Below are 16,956 nucleotides of genomic sequence, written 5' to 3' on the forward strand. Positions count from 1 at the left end.
AGGGAGTCAGGGTGGGTGAGGGAAGGGCAAGAGAAAGAGTGGAGGTCTGCAGAACGAGAGCCAGAGAATTAAGAATGGGAGACAGAGTGGAGTGGCGTAGAAGGATACAGAAAGGTCCCATGGTGGCTGGCTGGAGGACAAAATCCTTGAAAAGCCCTTAGAAAACCAGTCCACAGACCGTAAACTGCTTCACAAGGATTACTTTGGTAGTAAATTTATATGCAGTTCCTCACAGGCAGTTTCTCAAATATCCTTCAAGACTTTCAAACATTCTTATCCAATCCCTGCGTCCTCGGCGCTCACTTGGCAACTGGCTCTGAGTGGGTCCAGTTTGGGGAGATGAATCTTTAAAATGTCCTTCCAAGTCCAAAGAGAATTGAAGGGCACAGAACAAAGTTCAAACCATTCACAAATATTTATTCAGCCCTTGATGTGAGTTCGTTTGATGAAACAAGGTGAAAATAAAGGGCACCCAAAGACTGACTGGAACCCTCCAAGGCCAAAGGCAAGGCCGTGCTCCCAGGTATCACCGTGTCGGTCTCCGACTGCCCCAAATCATAGGGCCCTCTGAAGACAAGCGGATTCCTTGTACGTCCTGCTTTGTTTCAACCATGCAAACAATATTTTATAGCCTGTATTTTAATGTTTACAAAGGAAACGATGAATAGCCTACGCATCCGCAGTCTGACCCAGCAACTTACCCAGACAAAGCAGGGAAGGTCTATGACAGAGAAGCTTCGACTCACTGTGTTTTCAGAAGATGAACTCTCAAAGGCACAGGGAAAATGACATCCTGAAAGACACCAAGAAAATTAACAACAGCAACACAAACTCTACTGTTCCTTTTCTGTTAGACTTGTCCCTTTCTGGCTTTTGGAGAAAATCTAATTTTTTATTATAGTTTTTAAAAATTAAGAAATATTCAGCTTTTTTTTTTGGGGGGGGAGGGGGTTCTGAGACAGGATTTCTCTGTGTAGTCTCGGCTGTTCTGGAACTCGCTCTGTAGACCAGGCTGGCCTTGAACTCAGAGATCTACCTGCCTCTGCCTCCTGAGTGCTGGGATTAAAGGAGTGCACTGCCTGGCAAAAAATACATTCTTAAAAAATTTTAGTTGTACTGGGGGTTGAACCCAGGGTCTTTGGCATATTAGGCAAGCGCTCTACTACCTAGGTAACATTCTGAATTCATATTGACTACTTTGTGTCTGTGATATTTGTATGTACATGTTCACAGAGGACAGAAAACAACCTTGGGTGTTATTCCTCAGGTCCCATCCACCTTTCTCCTTTTTTCTTTCCTTTCTTCCTTCCTTCCTGTCTGTTTGTATTTCCTTTTTTCTGTCCTTCTTTCCTTCCTTCTTTCCTTCCTTCCTTCCTTCCTTCCTTCCTTCCTTCCTTCCTTCCTTCCTTCCTTCCTTCCTTTCTTTCTTTCTTTCTTTCTTTCTTTCTTTCTTTCTTTCTTTCTTTCTTTCTTTCTTTTTTAGACAAGGTCTCTCAATGGCCTGGAGCTTGTGAATTTGGCTAGGGTGGCTGGCTAGCAATTACTTGGAATCCTCCCGTCTCTACCTCTCCAGCATTGGGGTAATCACACCACCACACCTGGTTTGTGAGTTCTGGGGATCAAGCTCAGCTCCTCCTGCTTGTAAGACAAGAGATTTACCGACAAAGCTCTTTCACCAGCCCCACACTGATGACTTTTTATTAGTTTCAGTTTAATTACTACTATATACACTAAAGGAAGAAAAGAAGAAGGTGTGGAAGGAGATCTTTGAAAATAGTCCCCCCCCCCATAATTATAGCAAGAATGACCCTTATGTTTCTGTTAGTTATTGGTACATGACAAAACACCCCAATGATAACTTATTTTGTTTATAAGTCTGTACTTGGGTGGGGCTCAGGAAGGAAGGGTGGTCTTCGCTCTTGGCAGGTTGGTTCGCTGGACGTTCACTGAAATTCTCTGAAGCTCACCTTCAGTCCCAGAGAACCCAGTTCTAAGACATCTCCCTCAGTTATCTGGCAGTGGCTGCTGGGAGCTGCTCAGGGGCTGCAGCCTGCAACTTTGGTTCTTTTCCACATGGCCTAGATTTCCTCACAGTAGGGTGGCTAGGTTCCATGGATAAAATCCCAGTGAGAGCACGAGGTGGAAGCCGCGGGAACGTTTACCGCCTCAGGAGTCACTTCTGAACACAAGTTCAGAAGGGGCCATTGCAACCTGCCTTTGGATGGAGGAGGACCAAGTTTGTGGGAGAACAGGTGCAATGGGGCTGGGTGGCTGTCATTCTTGGTAAACACAACCTGTTTCACGTCTTACATGAAACGGGTTTGAATGCAGGGCTGTGAGAAGTAATCTCGAGCTTCCACTGAGTGAAATCGAAATCGTTTAGCTGTATTTATCTCATTGTCCTACGCGGATGACATAGTTTTCAGCAGCTACTGCCATAGTTCTTGTAGTTTTACTTCCCCCAGTTTTCTAGAGTTAACAGTGGAGTAGGAATGCCATTCAAATATCTTTGGGATTCCTTCTCAAAACTGAAGAAGTATTTCAGGTTTTTAGGTGCATAAATGATTATATATATATATATATATATATATGTGTGTGTGTGTGTGTGTGTGTGTGTGTGTGTGTGTGTGTGTGTCTCGTGTCATGGCTAGTGTGTATATGAATGTGCACACATGTGTGTGAGTATATGTGTGTGTATAGGTCAGAGGTCAACTGGCAGGAGTTGATTCTCTCTTACCATGTGGATCCTGGGGGTTGAACTTAGGTCTTTAAGCTTGGAGGCTATTGTAGAATATTATTATTATTATTATTATTATTATTATTATTATTATTATTATTATTATTATTATTTAATTTTATTTTTTTGGTTTTTTGAGACAGGGTTTCTCTGTGTAGCTTTGTGCCTTTCCTGGAACTCACTCTGTAGTCCAGGCTGGCCTCAAACTCACAGAGATCCACCTTCCTCTGCCTCCCGAGTGCGCCACCACCGCCCGGAGTAGAATATTATTTTAAGATGTGTTCCATTTGTTTGTGCTGTGGAACATTTGTTTACTGATGCAAAGATGTGTTGCATTCCTTTATGTTGCATTTGTTTAACTCCATGAAGCTGTGTTACTGTCTAAAACACCCGATTGGTCTAATAAAAAGCAGAACAGCCAATAGCAAGGCAGGAGAAAGGATAGGTGGGACTGGCAGGCAGAGAGAATAAGTAGGAGGAGAAATCTGGGAGGAGCAAAATCAAGGAGCAAGAAAAGAAGGGGCCAGCCACCCAGCTACACAGTCAGAAACAGAATAAGAAGGAAAGAAAAGATATACAGAAACGGAGAAAAGTAAAAGCCCAGAGGCAAAAGGTACATGGGACAAGTTATGAAAAGCTGGCTACCCAGGCAATGGTGACACACACCTTTAATCCCAGCACACGGGAGGTAGAAGCAGGCAGATCTCTTTGAGTTTGAGGCCAGCCTGGTCTACAGAACGAGTTCCAGGATAGCCAGGGCTGTTATACAGAGAAACCCTGTCTCAAAAAACCAAAAAAAAAAAAAAAAAGCTGACTAGAAACAAGCCAAGCTAAGGCTGGACATTTATAAGAAAGAAGAATAAGCCTCCATGTGTTTTTATTTGGGAACTGGGTGGTGGGCCCCCCAAAGAGTAAAAAAGACAACTACAGGAGGCAAGTGTTTTTACCCACTAAACTATCCTGCCAGCCAAGTAAGACATTCTCTGAATGCTGGGGTTGTAGGTGTATGCCATCAAAACAGCTTAAACACAGGGTTTTTTTTTTTTTTTTTGTTATTTGTTTGCTTTACATTAAATAAAGGAATGTTAATTTTGATGGAGAAAGCATCATGACTGAGGGTGATTATCTAACTTATTCAATAACTTTTTTTTCCCCCTGGGGTAAACCTCATCCCGACCTTAGGAAGGGTGCATGACCTAGTCTAGGCCTAAAAGAATCTCACTTTGGGGCTGGAGAGATGGCTCAGTGGTTAAGAGCACTTGACTGCTCTTCCAGTAGGATTTGAGTTCAATTCCCAGCACCCACATGGCAGCTCATAACTCTCTGTAATTTCTGTTTCAGGGGACCCAGCTCCCATGGCAAAACACCAATGCACATAACATAAAAATTAATTAATTTTAAAAAAAAATCTCACTTCTGGTTTCAGTGGTAGATTTCAGAATGGGATGTGAGTAAAGTTCACCTATTCATATCACAAGCTCAATTATTATTTGTGGAAGATTTTTCCCTTAGGGTTGCCAGGCCCCAGAACTATAGAGTCAAAATCAATGGAAACAAAATCCAGAGCCTGTTTCTTATAAAAGGTCCCTGGGTGTTTTTTGTTTTTGGATTGTTTGGTGATTTTTTTTTTTTTTTTGTTTTTTTTTTTGAGTGTCAAGTTTGGGAATTACCCTGATAAGCCATGTACCAGACAAGTGTGTTTAAAGAGCCTTATGAAAGGGGACTTGCTAACTATGACATGGGCCTCCAGAAGCTAAGCACACATAGCTTAGCTGTGACCTCACACAGTTATAGCATGCAGCTATGGACGGTTTCAGAGTTGGACTTTCCCGTAATTCATGTCTTGCCCTTCAGAATGGGACACGAAAACGTGGATTGTTTTTACAAGCACTTGGTTTTCATTTTGCTAGGTCTGTCTTACTGATCTGGTGTCTCCGTTTGTGTGGACTGTACTTGAAGACTTCGTGGCTCTGGCCTGCCAGTTCTCACAGTTTTGTCTTTCTAGGCTCGCGTGTGTTGAAGCCTCCTTGCTTCCTTTTCAATCCCTAATCATTTTACTCGACCTTCTCTGGATAACCTCCAGTTTCATTATGACATTTGGTGGCTAGAACTCCATGTGGTATTTCTAGAGCGGATGAACGCTAGTGTCTGTGTGCGTGTGTGTGTGTGTGTGTGTGTGTGTGTGTGTGTGTGTGTGTGTGTACGCGTGTGTGTATGAGTGCTCCAAGTCTGTGCTTTTCTATTTTGTTTTCTACATCCTTCCTAATGATGCCTGCCTTTGTGATTGCCACAATGCATTGGACGGACCTCTTCAGGGAACGGCCTGAATGATGCCATCTTCCTTTTCCTGAATCACGTCTCCACCCGGAAGCCTTGGTCTCTGGAGAATGAGGTGGGTCCCTTTCTACACAGACCATTATTGTGCAGCTGACGCCACTGTGGGTGACTGTCAACACCCTCACACAGGCTCTGTGAGGCCTGCTTCACCATTTATTCTCATCAGATTGGTGCTACCATGGCCAGAAACTCTGGATGATTTGAAGTTTCACTTTATTGGCATTTCAGTCACTGTGGGAAAATGGTGAGCAAGACTGGCACATAAATACATTCACCCAGCTCACAGGTTTCATATATCCTCAGACAAGGCATGATTATTATCCTTTTCATTTTCCCTCACAAAGTCCACCCACAACCTGCAGTGGCCCCTGGAACTTGATTTAAAAATTTGTGCACTTCCTATGAAAATACAGCTTTGTGATCACTCACCCTTTTCTCCTAGGTCCAATGTTACTTCTAAGCCCTTTCAGTAAGGAAACATCAGAATGGTCGCTGGTCTCTATCCATTCTAGCAGTGAAATACGTTGACTTGTTTGTTTTAGATAGTATTTTGCTCTGTAGCCCAGGCTGGCTGTAGACTGATGGGGTCATGGCTGTGGAACAGATTTTTCACCTGTGTGCCATGTGACCTTGGACTCAGACTCCCTTCACTTTGGTTTTCTCACCTGTACAGTGGGGATGAAAACAGTAATTGGAGTCTTGAAGGTCAACGAGACAACTGATGTCAGTCACTTAAAACGGTGCAAAGAGATGATGATTGACGGGTCTCTGGGGAATGTGATTGCAGTACAGACTTCTCACTAACTTAGTGACAGGTAGACAACCCATTGTACTTAGGGAACGTCCTGGAAAACACAGAAAGCTAGGTTTATATAAATATTGACCTTTAGCCTTGATAGAAAGATAGTAAATATAAATAACTGATAGATGTAAAGTAATGAGTTAAGAGCCCAGGCTCTGGGTTTAGATTCTTGCAGATTCAAATACTACTTGCATCATTACATACCTGGGTAGCCTTTATTAGCCTCGCTAAGTTTTCCTGTTTTTACAGGTTTAAAAGAATGGGGAGGCCAGTTGGTGGCGGCCACGCACGCCTTTACTCCCAGCACGTGGGAGGCAGAGGCAGGTAGATCTCTGTGAGTTTGAGGCCAGCCTGGTCTACAGAGTGTGTTCCAGGACAGCCACGGGTACACAGAGAGGCCCTGTCTTGGGGAAGAAAGAAAAAAAAAAAAGAATGGAGATAATAGTACTATTGACCTTACAGCGTCGTTACAGTATTAACTGAGAAAATTCATGTAGAGAGCTCAATGCTTTGGCTACCCCACTGAGAATCATGCTAGCCCTCTCCACAAAAAGAGATCCAGAAAAAATAGTGTGGAAATTCAGAGGAGCGTGAGATCTCTCTGCCTACTGTGTGGAGACATGCAAAATCATGTGAAAAGATGATAAATCACAAAGTCCCTCCCCAGCACCACGACATTTGTGATTTGGGACCTCACTGTGGTGCTGTGTGAGTCAGGCAAGTACTCTGCCGTGTGCTACATTCAATGTCTCAGCTTACTGAAGAATACACATTGTGCCATTACTACTAAGCTGGCTCAACTGTTCTCTGAGGTAGTTTTTGTCTCTTCTTCTCTTCTCTTCTTTTCTTTCTTTTGGTTTTTCGAGATTTCAGGATTTCTCTGTGTCCTGGAACGCACTCTGTAGACCAGGCTGGTCTCAAACCCAGAGATCCGCCTGCCTCTGGGATTAAAGGTTGTGCTGCTACCACCCACCTAAGGACTGGTTTTTTGTTTGTTTGTTTGTTTGAAGATTCTTTTTTTATTTTTAAAATTACATGTCTGTGTATGTCATGGGTGAAATGTGCTGTGTGAGCTCAGGGCCCGAAAAGGTGATATTAATGTGTCAGATCTCCTTCTGTTACAGGTGACTGTGAACCAGCTGACGTGGGTCTGGTCAGTATGAACTCCTACCCATGAGACATCTCTCTGGCTCTGAGGTCGGTTTCATAGCATTGTTACCTCTTCATCTTTCAGACAAGGAAGCAGAAATCCAGCAACTTGAAATGAAATCACTTGCCAAAGCTCACCTCCCCACTCCCTGCCACATATCCCACCCAGGAAACTTTTCTGAAACTGTGGGTCTACTCCAAAGCCTGGGTTCTCAACTGCACACACCCCACCCAGGAAACTTTTCTGAAGCTGTGGGTCTGCTCCAAAGCCTGGGATTTCAACTGTTGCTTTGTGCCCAGCTACGGAGAAGTGGCTATTGCTCATCTTTCCAGGATGAGGATTTGTGGGGAGTGGGGTGTACCTGGAAGGAGGCTAATAAATGTAGAATCTGAGCCACAAGGGTTTGCGGCTTATGTCATCCTGGTTGTATTAAGGTCAAGAAATAAAACAGCCTTTTCCTCACTGGGATGCTTTTTGGGTGGTACTGGGTCATTCCCACACATTTTTTTTTTTTTAGCCCCTGATTCTCTTGTCCCTGTCTTTTTTGATGGAAACCCAGTATCATGTACACCACCTCTTAATCTCCAGTTCATTAAAACACTAACTGGTTTTACTATTCAGCAGTTGGATTTCTTGTTTCTTGTTAAGCCCTAGATAAGAGATGAAAAAATATCACCAACAGCCACCGGCAGATGATTTTCCAATAATAAACATAGAATCGCCATTGGTTGAATTCTTCCTTTGTGGCCAAGCCAGATGCTGTCAGCTGACCAGCTTGTCTAGACCTTGGTGCTTCTCCCGACTCTCAGATTCCTCTACTCTAGTGTTAAGTGCAAGGACTCCGGAGCTACACTACCAGGTTCAAATCCCAGCTCTGTCACTGGTGGCCTGACTTCAAACAAGTTGGTTAACCTTCCCTGTGCCACTTTCCTTATTACAATATATAAGGAGAGATAGTAGAAGGACATGGAATTATATAGATTTCTATGCTCTGGGTACTTAGAGCATTACCTTGGTGAATAATAGATTCATGTTATCTCTACATCCAAGGAAAGCCTTATGCTCTTTTAGTTCCAGTTAGGGGGCGAGTTACAAATTCAACTGAGAAAAGACACATTATCAAAAGAATTTTTTTTTCCCCTTTAAAAGACAGGATCTCATTATGCAGCCCTGGCTGCCTTGGAAGTCACTATGGAGACCAGGCTAGATCTGAACTCACAGAGATCCTCCTGTCTCTGCCTCCTGAGTGCTGGGATTAAAGATAGATTTTCTTCACTTCTGTGTGTTGTGTTCACGTTCGAACGTGACTCGAGGGAGAGCATAGAATTTGGGAGCCGACAGCTAAGATGGGCAGGGTAGAGGAAAGTCAGTTTGGGAAAAACAAATGACTTCTAGTAGCGATAAATCCGCCCTTAGAGAAGAGATGGGAGAAGTGATAGTCTGTGACAATGTCTGTTTCTCTTCCTTCTATTCTTGATGATCAGAAACTATTTTTCCTGCCGGCGACACTCCTGGCGAGGGCTGTATGACACTTGAAGACTTCTGGGACGCTCTATACTCACGTCCACCAGAGCATTCCAGAAACAAACAAAGAGAAACTGGTCAATCCCAGTGGAATATTCCAGATCACTTCCCATAGTGTCTCCATTTTACAAGTAGCACAGTGGAGGCTGAGAGAGATTAATTCACCAAAGTGGTCAAGGTTGGAGTTGAGATTTAAACCCAGATATGTCTAACCTGCCAGCTTGTTTAATTTTTCTATTTTAAGGAGAAATTCTAACCTGCCTCAAATTTCTGAGGAATATAAATAGTTTCTTCTTCCCTCCCCCACTCTCCTTTTCTCTTCCTCCTTTTCCCTCCCCACTTCTCTTTTTTTTGTGACAGGCCGGTCTTCCTATGTAGATGAAGATGACCTTGAACTTCTGATCCATCCACATCACAAAAGCTAAGATGGCAGATGTGGACGCCATGCTCACTTTATGCAGTGCTGAGGACCTAACCCAGGGCTTTTGCTGGAGGCAAGCACTCTACCTACTGGCCACATCCTCAGCCCTTGGGTGAATATAGATTCTTTGGCATGAATTTATAGCAAGTTTCACCTTCGTTATTTAGAAAATGATAATGTTGAACAATATGGCTTTTAGAGGTCTGCCTGTTAACACTGTGTATTTTGGTTGTTTAACTGAAGAAATTATAGTCATGTTTTATTTATTTATTTATTTATTTATTTATTTTTGGTTTTTCAAGACAGGGTTTCTCTGTGTAGCTTTGCGCCTTTCCTGGAACTCACTTGGTAGCCCAGGCTGGCCTCGAACTCACAGAGATCCGCCTGCCTCTGCCTCCCGAGTGCTGGGATTAAAGGCGCGCGCCACCACCGCCCGGCTATAGTCATGTTTTAAAGCATGGACCAGACAAGCCATTGTAGTCTCTGTGTGTGTGTGTGTGTGTGTGTGTGTGTGTGTGTGTGTGTGTGTGTGTTACCCATGGCCTTGCTCATCTGTGCATACCTTCGTAGGGTCTTGAGTTGCGCTAGAACATTGGCTCTCAACCTGTGGCTTGCATATCAGATAGCCTGTATATCAGATATTTATAATTTGATTCGTAACAGTAGTAAAATTGTGGTTATTAAGTAGCAACGAAAATAGTTACATGGTTGGGGGTCCCCACCACATGAGGAGCTGTATTAAAGGGTCACAGCCTTAGGAAGGTTGAGAACCACTGCTCTAGAAGGAAGGGCATGATATACAGATGTAGATAATTGTTGTTTGTTTCTAAGCATGAGTTGCTGACCCAGGCTTCTGCACGTCCTCAGGGAGTGTCTCTTGCAGGCCTTTTTGAAGAGGTGACTGGCTAAGGGAAGCAGTCCTTTTACAAGAGATAAGTGTCTTCTTAAAGTAAACCCAAAATCAATGGAGGACAAGTTCTGTTTACTGAACACTTCCTGCTTGACAGCCCTCAACGTGCAGGTCCACATGGCGTGCTCTCTGAGGCACGGAAGAAATGAAGCCCAGTTCTCTTTCCCCATCACGGGAAAGGCATCCAGGAACTACCCCACAGACAGAAGGTTGCGTCACTTCTGAGCAGATCACGCACCCATAGAAATAGGCGCTAACATCCCCCCCCACCCCTCCACCCACCCATGGGAGATGCGTTTAATTTGGAGACCATTGATAGAATTAGAGGATTTTGAAAGCTTCACACAAAATTTGTTAAGTACCTTCCTTTCGGTTTATTAAATCTGTTACCAATCCTTCAGGGCAAGGGCCTTACCTACAGAGCCATCTCCTCAGCCATCTCCTCGGCCTGAAAATTTGTGTTTTCACTGTTGGGTGGTTTTATTGCAGGTCATTCCTCCCAGGGGCTTTGCTCTTGGCTCTCCCAGGGGCCCATGGGGAAGGTGGGTGCTTGACCCAGCTAACTCAGACATTCCTTTTTTTGTTTCTCTTTTTTCCTTTCTTAATTTTTTTTTTTCACTTGGAAACATTTCATCTGATGATGTTAGGGATGCTGACGATTTTGTATTGATTCTGACTTTTCAAGTAGCTTCCTTCAGTCTAGGGCCAGGCCAGGTGAAAAGGGGGTTGTCTGGTGTGGCGAGACCTCTAATCAGGCCAGAAACAAAGCTCTTAAGGGGATGCCAAGCTGTAGGATTCCTCATGATGTCTAAGTTAAAGAGAGAAAGCAGCCTGGCTTTTTATCCCGCCGTGGATGAAAGGAAAACCCACAAATACATGAAAGTGAACGGAACAAAACCCAAGAAAAGCTGCCAATCAATCAGTCACCATCAAGAGACTGACTGGCAGGAAGGGAGGCAGGCTTTCTCCCAACAGGCTAGAGAAACATGTGGGTGGGATGTTGAGTGAGAAAGGCTGGCTCTAATGAGCCCTGGAGCAAAAGGACAACTAAATCCCACTGCTGTGGAGATTTGAGGCCTAGGGATGCCCTAACCAAAGGGGGTGGAACTGAGGTCATCCAAAGGTCAGGAGCCCTCACTCAGGTTTTCCCAACTGTACCTAGGGTTAGGTTAGTAATTTGATAGAATTTAGTAAACCCTGAGGGAGGGAGGAGATGGGAAGTAGTGAGACTTAGGGAAAAAGAGTTTTCTTTTTAAGTTTTTGGAGCCTACTCCCTGATTTAAAGAAATAATCAAGCGGTATACCCGTGACCTTAGCACTCTGGAGGCTGAGGCAGGCAGAACTCTGTGAGTTCAAGGCCGGCCTGGTCTACAAAAGGAGTTCCAGGCAAGCCAGGGTTACATAGTGAGATCTTGTCTCAGAAAGAACAAACTTAGCCAACACAACAAACAAACAAACAAAAAAACCCTGATCTCTGGGATGGGTTGAAAATCTGTATTCAGCTGGTACTCTGACGCTAAACTTAATTTGTCTAAACCTCAGTATTTTCAAGGGTAAAATAGAATATGATAACAGATACATTATAACTACTGTAATTAACGGTGCCTGGTGCACAGCGGTTGCTTAGTAGGCATATGTAGAATGCAGAGGCAAATAAGGACATAGTGAGTATTAATGAATCGAGTATGTAAGGCAATGCTGTGTACCTGGCACACACCCTATTGTAAAGTGAAGTTTTGAAAAAGGACCTTGTTAGGAGCCTGCTTTCACTCTGGCACACGCACAGCTCTGGGTCTGGCATCTTACGTCATCAGCAGTCAACTACGTACCTGCCTTAAAAAAGCCGGATGCAGACCCCCACCCTCTCTAAGTCAGTAAGTAGGTGATGGATGGGACGCTCATGTTCTGGGGATAGAGGTAAGTCTTGGGTAAGCCCTGGCCTGGGAGAAACATGCAAATGAGTGAATACGTGAGAAATAGACTGAGGAGGCGGCACCCGGGGACCTGGAGAAAGTCTTTGGGAGTCTGAGGCACTTAGAATTGTAGGACATTTGGAGAAAAGAGAGCTCAAGTGCCTTTCCCCTACCCTTCTGTCATGTTAATATTCAATTTAGTCTGTCTGTCTCCTGTTCCCTTGATCTCTGCTCTTCTTTAAAGCATTTCTTTCTTTCTCCCTTCCTTCCTTCCTTCCTTCCTTCCTTCCTTCCTTCCTTCCTTCCTTCCTTCCTTCCTTTCTTTCTTTCTTTCTATTAATTCAGGTTTTGTTTGTTTTAATTTCAGGTGTAGGAACCTTGGGGTCCCTAATTTTCAGATTTCCTTTTTCTATGTTTGGCATTGGAAGCTCTAGGTTTTCCTGGCCTCCTTGTTAGCTGCTGTCCTGCAAAGTACGATAGACTCCGTGCTGGCTAGTTTTTCTTTCAACTTGATACAAGGTGGGGTCATTTGGGAAGAAGGAATCATGATCTAAAAAAAAAAGCCTCCATAGGATAGATCCATAAGCATGTCTGTGGGGCATTTTTTTGACTGATGATTGATGTGGAAGAACCCAGGCCATGGTGGGTGGTTCCAGCCCTGGGCAGGTGGTCCTGGGGTATGTAAGAAAGCAGGCTGAGCAAGGCAATAGACATCATTCCTTCAAGGCTTCTGCTTTGATTCCTGTCTCAAGTTGCTGTCCTGACTTCCTTCAGTGATGGACTGTGTTGGGGAAGTAGAAACAAAATAAACCCTTTTCTTCCCAAATTGCGTTTGGTCATGGCATTTTATTGCAGCAATAGAAACCCAAACTAAAACAGAGACTCTTCTGGCACTACTTTAAAAAAAAAACCAAAAAATAAAAAACAAACAAACAAAAAACAACTTCATTTTATGTGCATTAGTGAGAGGGTGTCAGATCCCTTCAAACTGGAGTTACAGTCGTGAGCTGCCATGTGGGTGCTGGGAATTGAACTTGGGTCCTCTGGAAGAGCAGCCAGTGCTTTAAACCACTGAGCCATCTCTCCAGCCTTCTGCTGGCACTATTATTCAGCTTAGTTTATTTTCTAATTTTCTTCATATTTTTTTCTTGGTCCTATGCAATAGTTCCAATATTTGGAAGTAAGTCTTACACATTTTATTATTGATTTCCAATTTGCCTTTATAATGGTTCATGAATAAACTCTGTAATTTCAACCCTTTAAAAATTGTAATTTCAACCCTTTAAAATAGAATTGTTTTATGGCTTAGCCACAATTTGAAGACCAGATCTTGGGCTTTGGAAAAAAATAAATGTTCTGTAATAGATGGATACAATGGTCTACAAGTAAATATCAGTGAGTTCCTGGTGGTTGTTCAAATTTACATCATCTATTTATTGTTTGAGAATTTCATTCACAAATATGTGTTTGATCAAATCCGTTCCATACTCCATTCCCTCCAATTCCTCCCATACTCCCTCTACCATTACTTTCCCCTCCTAACTTTATGTATGCTTTTAAACCCACCCAGTCCACTTAGTACCCTCAGTATGTACACTGGTATAAGGCCATCCCCTGGAAATTGGGTGACCTATCAAAGGGCTACCTCTGAAGAAAACTGAGTCTCTGTGGTGGTTTGAAAGAGAGTGGCCCACAAGGGGAGTGGCACCATTAGGAGGTGTGGCCTTGTTGGAGTGGGTGTGGTCTTGTTGGAAGAAATGTGTCACTGTGGAGTCAGGCTTTGAGGTCTCATATATGCTCAGGATACCGCCCATTGTCTCAGACCACTTCCTGTTGCCTGCAAGTCAAGATGTAGGACCCTTGGCAACTTCTCCAGCACCACGTCTGCCTGCACGCCACCATGCTGCACCATGATGATAATGGACTAAACCTCTGAAAAAATGTAAGCCACCCCAGTTAAATGTTTTTCCTTCATAAGAGTTGCCATGGTCTTGGTGTCTCTTCACAGCAATAGAAACCTGAACTAAGACACCCTCCCCTGGCAGTTATCAATTGTCAATGAATCCTCAGTTAGTGCTTTGTGAGCCTTCAGCCATCCGTGCTGGATCTTTGGCTGACTTGCTTTGAGGAAGGTCTTAGGAATGCCACTGTGAGTTCAAGTGGTCAGCAACTCTGCTTTGTCTGGAAAGTACTTTCACAGCAACTGGGTCCCTACCTTTGGTCTTTGCAGTTTTTAAACATCTCTTCCATGATGATCCTTGAGCCTTGGAAGGGAAAGACTATATATATATACAAAACTACATTTTGCTAGTCTGTCTATTAACTGCTGAGAAAGGGATATTTAAATTTATGAGTTTCATAACCAATTGTCTATTTTTTTAAATTTATTTATTTTTATTTCACATACATTGGTGTTTTGTCATGGGTGTTAAGTCTCCAGGAACTGGAGTTACAGACAGTTGTGAGCTGCCATGTGGGTGCTGGGAATTGAACCAGGGTCCTCTGGAAGAGCAGTCAGTGCTCTTGACCTCTGACCCATCTCTCCAGCCCTAAAGTGTCTATTTTTTTCCATTTAACTTTTATAGATTGTTTTTTTTCTGAGACAACTTTTCATTCGATAGCCTAGCCTGGCTTGGAAATCATCATGTTGTTCAGGGTGTTCTCAAATTTGTGGCAATCCCTCTGCCTCAGTTCTCCGAGTGCTAAGATGATAGTTGTGAGCAACTATACCCAGTTCTATCCTCACTTACAAAGCTAACAGCGGCACATTTATATGTTTACATAGATAGGATTATATTCACGAATTCCTCTGGTAATCCCCTTCTGGTTGACCTCCCACTGGGCCTTGTACTCCTTCTCAGTCAGGAGAAGGACACACACTGAGGTTCTTTTCACTCACAAAAGATCTTGCCATGCCAGATCAAACTTCCCGACAGTACTGATGATATATCAGTACATAAAGAAGCATCACACAATAGACATTCCACCTGCAACTCTCCCTTTTTACCCTCGTGATGTAGATGTCGAAGATAGAATACAGAAGAGGAAAATCAAAAGTTGTATTATATATGTGTGAGAGATGTACATTTGACCTACAGTATTTTAACCTCAGATCTCTGTTTGCTTCAACCTTTTGCCACAAGAAAACAATACCTTACCCTGCTCACACCACTCTGAGTATAGTGGCCCAAATGGAGGAGCAGTTTTGCAGAAGATAATATCCCAGTGTAGGATGCTATCGTGGTTTGAATAGGAATAGCCCCCATAGACTCATGCGTTGGAATAATTGGCCCATAGGGCGTGGCGCTACTAGGGGTGTGGCCTTGTTGGAGTAGGTGGCTTTGTTGGAGTAGATGTGGCTTTGTTGGAGTAGGTGTGGCTTTGTTGGAGGATGTGTGTGTCACTGGGGTTGGGCTTTGAGGTCTCAGATGCTCAAGCCATGCCCAGTGTGGTAGTGTCTTCCTGCTGCCTGCCAATTTGGATGTAGAACTCTCAGCTACCTTTTCAGCACCATATCTGCCTGTGTGCCACCGTGCTTCCCACCATAATGACAATGGACTAAACCTCTGAACTATAAGCCAGCCCTAGTGAAATGTTTCACATTATGAGTTGCCGTGGTCATGGTGTCTCATCACAGCAATAGAAACCCCAACTAAGACAGATGCCCAGGCAGGGGGATGATGATAGGAGACAGAATAATTGTCCTTGGAGGGTCTGTCCTCTGCATTTTAGGGGCTTCACATGTTATCTCGTTTGTACCCCGCCCCATATCAGTCCTGAAAGTCAGGCAATAGGGTTGTCATTCTTCTGTTTTCACAGGGGTAAACACAAGCTCTCGGAAGACAAGACACTCAGGTCCAAGGGCAGGTCTCCACTATGAAGCATGCTTTCCAGTCTCTAAGAACACGCCCTGGGCAGTGGGTACAGGGCAGGCAGGAGGAGGGTTAGAAGATGAGGCAGTTCTCTATCCTCCACAGGGCAAATGCCTTTGTGAGCCTTGGGGAACCTGTTGCTGTGTTGGCCAATCAAGCCTCAAGACTGTCCTAAACTGGCCTTGCTTTTGGCAACAGTAGGGCCTATGTTTGTTTCCAGAAATCACAGTAGTGATCACAAAGAGGCTGTGTTCACATGTAATTTGGTTTGACAGAAATTAATTTCTAATAAGAGACTCTATTCAGTCAAATAATTGCCCTTAGGGGCCTGTGTCAGGGTCAGTCATCCAGAGCTGGCCACTGGTACTACTTGTGCCCTTGGCTATAGCCTGGGGCGTGTGTGTGTGTGTGTGTGTGTGTGTGCGTGCGTGCGCGCGCGCCTGTGGAGGGTGTTGGGGGTGGGGAGTGTAGACTGGTCATAGTCAGGTGACAAATTAAGACCAGGTATTAGTCTAATTAGAATTGAGAAAGGCAGGGAGCCCATTTATTTCTTTGCCCCCATCCCCATCCCCCAAAAGGGCACTGAGTATAGTGGCCCTCTATGGTGGCTTATGCTAATACCCTTTCCACACACTCCAGGTCTTATGGACCCCAGGACAAGCCTTCCACCATGGTGGTGTTAACGGATGCCTACTTTATTTAATCCTAATGGCAGCCCTCAAGGTACAGCGTCATCAACTGCATTTCATACAGCCAGGAGGTAAGGGGTTCCCTCATCCCCATACCAAGTCATTTTGCCTTCTTAGTGGCCTGCCCATCCTCATGGTTCCAATCAAGAATCTCTCAATGGAGTTACTTGAAACAACAGTACTTCCTTATGCCATGAGCAATTTTTCTCCATGCTATTCACCTAATCTCTATGTCATGCTCATCTCTTGCTCGGTATCAATACTGGTGAGGGGGTGCTTACCCCATTTTCAGAGGATCCGAGGACTTCCGGGTTCTCTTTTTTGGGTAGTTGCTTCCATTTTCCTGGGCATTTTCTCTCAGGAAATGCACACTTTTTTTCTTCCTTTCTTTTTGGTTCTGCTAAAAGACAGAGAACCTTGCAGCTCTGCCTTCTCAGTGTGGGCGGCACTGCCATTTTCAGTGCTGAAAACTTATCCTCCAGCCGCCCCCGAAGGCTTTATCAGGAGACATGGTGACTTCTCTCCTAAATTACTCAGATGGGTTTAAAAATAGAGTGCAGGGGTTCCCTCGTCAGGAGAGCTGTCAGCCTGCCCACTCTTG

The 16,956-nt window shown here is 44.0% G+C and overlaps 2 long non-coding RNA genes across 2 annotated transcripts; one reads left to right on the forward strand and one right to left on the reverse strand.

The window, feature by feature from the left end:
- Positions 1–299: 299 nt before the first annotated feature.
- Positions 300–16,733, reverse strand: LOC128120001 (uncharacterized). Its single transcript, XR_008221746.1, has 3 exons — positions 16,637–16,733; positions 5,740–5,919; positions 300–793 (listed from the first exon to the last, which is right to left on the reverse strand). It is a non-coding gene; the product is annotated as an uncharacterized LOC128120001 (long non-coding RNA).
- LOC128120000 (uncharacterized) lies at positions 1,828–7,585 on the forward strand. The gene is made up of 3 exons (XR_008221745.1): positions 1,828–2,252; positions 5,053–5,129; positions 7,001–7,585. It is a non-coding gene; the product is annotated as an uncharacterized LOC128120000 (long non-coding RNA).
- Positions 16,734–16,956: the final 223 nt, after the last annotated feature.

The sequence above is a fragment of the Peromyscus californicus genome, unplaced genomic scaffold, assembly GCF_007827085.1.
Source record: "Peromyscus californicus insignis strain IS unplaced genomic scaffold, ASM782708v3 Scaffold_24__1_contigs__length_46423439, whole genome shotgun sequence".
NCBI lineage: Eukaryota > Metazoa > Chordata > Mammalia > Rodentia > Cricetidae > Peromyscus > Peromyscus californicus.